Source organism: Lynx canadensis, chromosome X (assembly GCF_007474595.2).
Source record: "Lynx canadensis isolate LIC74 chromosome X, mLynCan4.pri.v2, whole genome shotgun sequence".
Lineage (NCBI taxonomy): Eukaryota > Metazoa > Chordata > Mammalia > Carnivora > Felidae > Lynx > Lynx canadensis.
The window spans coordinates 90,295,155-90,303,357 of NC_044321.2; the positions used below are offsets into that span (position 1 = coordinate 90,295,155).

General features: G+C 38.8%; 1 pseudogene; it reads right to left on the reverse strand.

Moving 5' to 3' along the window:
- Positions 1–857: 857 nt before the first annotated feature.
- On the reverse strand, positions 858–1,235 carry LOC115506856 (annotated as a pseudogene).
- Between the last annotated feature and the right edge of the window lie 6,968 nt (positions 1,236–8,203).

Sequence of the window (8,203 nt, forward strand, 5' to 3'; positions counted from 1 at the left end):
TGTGCCAAGTATTTGCTTATTTAACTATTCATGAAATACACATCAGATGATTTCACTTAATTTTTTTTCTTTGCAGATTCAAGCTTTCATAATCAATCTCCATCACTCATCATATCAGTTAGGGTAAAGCTAAAGCTGCTATAACAAAGGACCCCCCCCAGTTGAGTGGCTTACAAAAGAAAGAAATTTCTCATGTAACAACAAATCCAGATACCAGGGGTCCAGACTTGACTGGTGGACATTCAGGGACTCTGAGGTTTCTTTTTTCTTGTTTTCTTGTATATACCACCCCCTAGAATAGGGATCAGCAAATCATAGCCAGTGGGTCAAATCTGTTCCACCAACCATCTGTTTTTAATAAATACACTTTTATTGGAATGCAACTATTTTCATTTGTATATGCATTGTCTATGACTGGTTTTGTGCTACGATAGACTTGAGTAGTTGCAACAAAGACCCTGTATAGTCAGTACAACTTAAAATATTTACTGTTTGGCCCTTTACAGAAAAAGTTTGCCTATCGCTACTGAAAAGAATTGCCTTTATCAGCATGGTCAAAACTGAGTCTCAGGCCTTTCATGATAGAATTTAGGAGTAAGCAAAGACCTAACGTTGTTGTTGCCATTTAGTATATTGGAGATCATGTGGAGGTTATACATATCTCACTAATTCACATCCCATTGACCAAAATTAGCCACATGACCCAAGGTAACTGAAGAGAGGTTTGGAAATATATGGTCTAGTTATTCTTTTTCCTATTCCACTGGGGAAATAAGATAACTGGTTTGGTTGGACAGTTAGCAGACTATCATACTTGTATTTCTGTAAACATATTTTTTGTAAACATATTAAACTTATTAAAAAGGTCGATGTAAGTAAGCATCTGCAATGATGACTTTAGCCTCAACTCTTGGCTAAATACTGATGGAAATAATCTGTTCAACAGTCTCAGAAGGACTGTGCAAATCAACTAGTGGCTTGTGGATCCTCATCTGAAAATGATCCCAAGTCTTAGAACTTTCACCACAAGGAGTTTTTCTTATAGTGATTCTCAGAGTCTCGGGAGGCATCCAAATTGGTCCTTTCACTTTGAGATTCTTTTCCTTTGCACCTTTGATCAAGTCAGTACATACCTTCTCCAAAGATTTTACATTGCAGCTGGTTAGAGTAATTCTAATTCAGTGAGTCGCCACCCCTGGTTCCGCGGGTGTCTTCCCAGTGTCTTTAAAAGCCATGGCTACAGTGCGACTTCCTGACCGACTTGTTCCTCCAGGAAAGCAAACAGTGGTGAGTCGGTAGCAGGACCGTGGGGTCCCCAAAGTTCCGCTGTCGCTGTGACCATGTCTTCCTCAAAGAGCAAGAAAGGGGTAAAATAAAAGATCCTGAATCACAATGTTAACGGGAGTGTGTGCCATTGTGAACCTGATCTATTGAGTGATTTTGCAATGGAAAAGAATAGAAGAAAAGGTTGTGTACAGTATCCATCATTTCTTTGTTACCTGCAGTGACACTGGCTCTTGTGTGGTGGTGTGCTGAACTCGTACACTTGTAGGGGAGTAGCAGGAGATTAAAAGCCAAAGACTAAGCAAGGGTCTCAATAAGTACAGGGCTGGTTGGGGCACCTGGGAGGCTCAGTCAGTTGAGCCTCTGACTTTGGCTCGGGTCATGATCTCTGGTTTGTGAGTTCGAGCCCTACGTTGGGCTCCTGTCAGCCCAGAGACCATTTCAAATCCTCTGTCCCCCTCTCTCTGCCCCTCCCCCACTTGTGCTCTCCCCCTAAAAATAAAAAAAAAAGTATGTATATATGTGTGTGTATATATATACGTATACACACACATATTATATATATATATATATACATATATATATATATATATATATATATACACACACACACACACATTCTCCTTTGCCATCCCAGATCTTCTTAATCAGAATCCCCAGGGGAGGGGATTATCTAGGTTTTAAAAAAAATTACAAGTAAAGGACTGGGGTAATATGAATATGAGGATAAAGAGTAGAGGATTAGAAAAGAATCCAGGAATCAAAAAGGCCACAATATGAATGTGGCATTATCAGTTAAATCTGTAAAATGAGGATAATAATAAGCTAGTGTTTATGGTTGTTGTGATGATTAAATTAGGCGATGCATATGTAAATATGTTAAGCAAGGGGGCTGACAAGGGTTTAGTATTTAAAAGTGTGAATGACTGTTATTAGGCAGTGAGGTGCAAAGCTGCAAAAAGGGGAAATTTACAATTATGAATCATCTACTTTGTGTCAGGAGTTGTGATAGGCAGTTTACTTGTGTTATCTCAATGAATACACCATACACTGGGGATACATATGTTTTTAGCACTTTTAAATTCTTTTCAGTCATTTTCGCCTCTGTGTGAGTGTCATAAAATATTTTAATGGGACAAGTGTAGAAACTAGAGAGCCCAGAGTAAGAAAGGGAGCATGAGTGAAGGGAAGGAGAGAGATCAGATGAGGAGGCGAGAGCCAATTACATTATTTTGCCAAGGGCCGGAAGTGACGTTCTACTTTAATAGTATGAATGAACTCACAATTACTAATGTTGAAGACAAAATAAACTTTATATTAGAAGTCAAATAAAAAAAAACGTATAAACATTTTCTTAAATGACATGATTTCTGAAAATTAGTGTCGTGTTTGTTTGTATTATAAGGAAGGAGTATTGATCTTCTAGCTTGGTTTTGGTTATTTATTCTTATTAACGTTACCTGAATAACATATTTGTATGATGATTAAAATCATCTTTTCCAATTATTTTAATGTATTATTGCAGTTCATCAAATATTTGGCATTAAGAATATTGACATTTCACATTCGGCTTTCATCATCTTTGAGAAGGTTGATGGTAATAAAAAAATCCTCATTGATTTTTACTTTTGAAGTCTTCACTCTATATTACTATCTGATTGCCCAGAAAAAGGAAGCCTGCCTTCAAACATTTATTTTTAGAATGTAATAAAGTATAGCTACAGGAAAGACTTTTTGTGTAGAAAGAGCCAAATATATAGTGGAAAACGTAGTGGTATATTTAAAATACCTTTACCAAAGTTTAATTATTTGAAGGAAAAATAATACTAGGATTATGCAAAATTTTCCCGACAGTTAAATATGATTCATTAAATAAGCCGGCATCTTGCATCATTAACGAAATCAATGACTCTTCATGCTAACTCAGGCAGTGAGTGATAATTACTTATGCTTGGAAAAATATCATATTTGCATGAAAAATTTACCTGAAGAGGGTGGACATTCAGTAAATATATCAAAATATATCAAAATATCAAAATATCAAAATATCAGGCTATCTGTGATAGCCAGCCTCACAAATGGCCACCCGTGATGATCCTTGATTCCTGGTACTCACATACTTGTATAGTTTCCTGTCATACTGTACCAGGTTTAGACTTTGTGGCCTACAGCATATGGCAGAAATGATGTTATATCACTTCAGATATTAAGCTGTACAAGACTGTGGCTTCCTTGGTGTTCTCTCTATCTGAGCTCACATACCCTGGACAAAAGCCAAGTCATGGGCAGGCCTGTGGAGAAGCCCACACGGCAAAGAACTGAGGCGTCCTTCCAATACTCACATGAGTGTGATTGTCAGTGAATACTTTAGTCCCTTTAGAAAGTGCATCCCTTGTCATAACTTGACCTCTGCCTTATGGGAGAGCCTGAGCCCGAACCACCCAGCTATGCTGATCCCAGATTCCTGATTCTCAGAAACTGTGTGCGATAATAAATGTTTTAAGCTGCTCAATGCTAGAGTAATTTGTTACACAGCAATACGTGATCAATATAAATAAAGCTTACGTTTTGCTGGTCTGCTGAGCAAGCCTAATATTTTGGTGATGATTGTTTACTATGTCACTTTTTGCTTACTATGTGCCAGACCATATACTGGGCATTTTATATACGTTATCTCATTTAATTATCACAAAAATCTTGTAATGCAGTATTATCTTCAATTTATAGGTAAGGAAACTGGGGCTAAAATTGCTTAAGCCACCTGCCAATAGTCGCATACTTAAGTCGTACAGCTGGGACTCAATCCCTGTTCTCTTTGATTCCAAAGTCTGCCCCTAACAAGTACGTAAAAGAAGCTCACCAGATGAGTGCCTATAGTGTGGTTGGGGGAGATCCTCCTGCACCCCAAATCGTCACCTACCCACCTACCCCGGTGTTTTCCAAACTTGTTTTTATTAAGACTCCCAGTATAGTTTACATCGTGTCCAGTGTTCTCTCTCTCTCTCTCTCTCTCTCTCTCTCTCTCTCTCACACACACCTGAAATAAACACTTGATAAAATAATACCTCCCCTTATGTACTCTGATATTTTCCACCCTAGTCTATTTTAATCAGTTGGATTATAACACGGCTGGTCTCAATTTCTTAAATATCAAAACTTAAAAAATTTCATTTCTGGCTGACGCTTGGAAACTTTTCTCCAAGGATTAATTCTTATGTTTAAAGAAGGGTTTTTTAAATGTTTATTTACTTTGGAGAAAGAGAGAGACACAGCACAAGTGCGGGAAGGGCAGAGAGAGAGAGAGAGAGAGAGAGAGAGAGACACCAAATCTGAGGTAGACTCCAGGGTCCGAGCTGAGCTGTCAGCACACAGCCCGACATGGGGCTTGAACCCACGGACCGTGAGATCATGACCTGAGCCGAAGTGGGATGCTTAACTGAGCCACGCGGGCCCCCCAAGAATGCTTTTTGTTAAACTGCAGATGTGACATAAAGCTGCGCATAAATATTCACTTTGCGTTACAAGTTAAATCCATTCATTTGAAAGGTAGGTACATATGCTGGTGCGATACTGAAAACTTTTAAAAAATGTAAATGCCTTTAGGTGAGGCCTGTTTTCTCTAGTTTATCACAAGCCCCACAAACCCTATTGCTTAACATCCATACATTTTCCTCATTTCTACGATCTCTTAGATACCTGAAGGCACTTAATCTTTCAGCCTCTGTTACCTTGTTTTGGAGCAGTGGTTACCCAGGTAGGCAGTCTCATTCCTAGGGGGTGTTTTAGAAATGGAGGGAATGGCATTTTCTTTAAGTTGTCCTAGTGCTTCGGGATGGAACTGGCATTTGATGGGTGGGGACTGGGGATTTATTGTATTGCCCTGCGAACAGGGGGTAAGCCTACCCAATGAAGATTTTCCCTGTATCTCATATGACTTTCAAACGTCCTCAGACATTCATGCAGGGAATTTTATTTATTTGTTTTGAAGTTTGTTTATTTGAAGTTTATTTATTTATTTTGAGAAAAAGAGACAGTGTGAGTGGGGGAGGGGTAGAGAGAGACAGAGAGAGAGAGAGAGAGAGAGAGAGAGAGAGAGAGAGAGAGAGAATCCCAAGCAGGTTCCTCGCTGTCGGCACAGAGCCCAACGCAAGGCTCAAACTCACAAACCGCGAGATCATGACCTGAGCCGAAACTAAGAGCCGGTCGCTTAAACGACTGAGCCACCCAGGCGCCCCTCTTTTATGTTTTAGTTCATACGCTCTATCGATATTTTGAAATTTTCTGTGTAGACAAGTTGTATTATTTATGTGTTTCATGAAGAGAGCATTACAAAACATTTAAGACCAAGAGGCGTTGGTCTGATAGAGGCGAAAAACCACAAATCTATACCTATGCAACAGTGTTACTTGAGGAGTTATTTAAATATACAGGTTTGTAGGCCTCAACTAAGGCCTGCTGAATTAGAACCTGTGAGGGCTAGGCCCGGCAATTCACCCTTCTAATAAACTCCTGCCATGATTCTGACATTCTTCTGCCTTTATATTCTTGGAATCTTAATCCTACCTTCATCTCTTCTTAGGAAAGGAAATAAATTATTCCTTCTTGCTTTTATTCTAAATATCTCTCCACTGGTTCCTTTATCTCTGTCTACACGTGTGCTTAAAGAGTCAGTGGCTTAAAGAAGTCCTTATTTGACCCCATTTTCTTCCTAAAACTATGCTTTATCATTCACATTTAACTTCCTGAATGAATGTCTTGAAAGAGTTGTTTATCATCTCTTATCTCCACTAATATTTCTCTGTTCTCAACGACTTGTAATACGTCTTCTGCCCTCACCACTTTAATGAAACTATCTTTCAAACCATTCTGACAATACAATTACATTTTCTCGGTTCTCATGCTGCTCAGTTTCTTTGCTGAGCTCCTCCTGCTCGAAAATTTTCTTGGTTTCTAGAACACTGGGCTCTCCTAATTCTCCTCTTACCTCTGTGATAAACACTGGTAAAGTTTCCTTTTCTGACTCATCTTGTATCCACTCATTATAGCTTCTTTCAAAGATTCAGTCCCCAGATCAGTTTTCTATACATATATGTCCCCCATGATGTGTTACTGGCCATTTGTTTTTAGGGCCCAGGCGTATATTTTCACTTGCCTTCTGGAAATTTATTTATACGCAATGTATCTTCTAGATATCTCAGTTGTATGCATTTGAAATTGAACTCATCTTTCCCCACAAAGCAGCCACAGTTCCTTTCTCTTAGGTTAGCTAATGTCAACACCAGATTACTCAGACTTGAAACTTCCGTCAAGGTAAACAACTCTTTCTCATCCTTCATGTATAACATGCTAACAAATTCTACTCATTCTTCTTCTACATCTCCTTTACGTCTTTTAAATTTCTACTGTATCTGCCATCATTTCAAGCTTTTGTAACACTTCCACTTTGACTCTGGTCTCTTAACTAGTCTCCCTTCTTCAAAACTCTCTTGTTTCCAAGCCTAAATGTCCATCAACTGATGGATAGATAAAGAAATTGTAGTTTATATACACAATGGAATACTACGTGGCAATGAGAAAGAATGAAATCTGGCCTTTGGTAGCAACGTGGATGGAACTGGAGAGTGTGATGCTAAGTGAAATAAGTCATACAGAGAAAGACAGATACCATATGTTTTCAATCTTATGTGGATCCTTAGCAACTTAACAGAAGACCATGGGGGAGGGGAAGGAAAAAAAAAAGTTAGGGAGGGAGCCAAAACATAAGAGACTCTTAAAAACTGAGAACAAACTGAGGGTTGCTGGGGGGTGGAAGGGAGGGGAGGGTGGGTGATGGGTATTGAGGAGGGCACCTGTTGGGATGAGCACTGGGGGTTGTATGGAAACCAGGTTGACAATAAATTTCATATTAAAAAAAAAACACCTCTCTTGCTCCCATCTATAGCTCAGCATCTAATTACTTGGCCTCCATACCCAGGCTGGCAGTGTTTTGTTTTGTTTTTGTATAATGATTATGTATTTTCAGAGAGAGATACCAAGTAAGGGAGGGACAGAGACAGGGGGAGAGAGAGAATCCCAAGCAGGCTCTGCACTGCCAGCACAGAGCCCAAAGGGCTCGACCTCTCAAACTGCAAGATCATGAGCTGAGCCAAAATCAAGAGTCAGATGCTCAACCTACTGAGCCACCCAGACACCCCCAGGCTATCAACATTTGACTTCACCATTCATTGCATGACCTTGAACAAGTTACTTAGCCTCTGTCTGTGCTTTAATTTCCTTTATAAAATAAAGCCAACAAGAGTATCTGCCACATACAATATTTTGATGATGAAAAGAGATGTTGTATTTATAGTGCGCCAAAAAGCACCTGAAACAGGCTAAGAACTCATTAACTATCCACTGTTATTAACTCTTTGACTCACTAGCATTTTTACCCAGCTTTATATTTTCCATTGAAAAGTCCTTAGTGTACTCTTAGAAGTCTTTGCAATTGTAAGCAACGTTAATTATTTAGGGTCATTTGATACGATGTTTTGCATAAATTAAGCATGAGGAAATAGATTGCCTTTCTTTGCTCCCTTTGGAGTATTTTGATAAACTATATCATAATGTAAACTATATCATAACATAAATTACTCTCTGTTCAGGTCAGAACATGTTAATTATTCCTATATTATAATATTATTTGTATTTATGGGATCATTTATAGGTCATCTGTGAAATCTGACTGATTGATGTGAGCTCACACTTCTGAGTAAGGAACAGAGTACTTCATGAAGTCGATAAACATTTCTTCGATGTGTACTCTCAGTTTTGCCTTATATGTTGTGCTTTTTGCTCTCAGCTAATGGAATTGCTTCTTGGGAAGCAAAGGGGAAAAAAATGTAACTATAATCCAGAACTGTGGTGCTGGCTTTGAGAA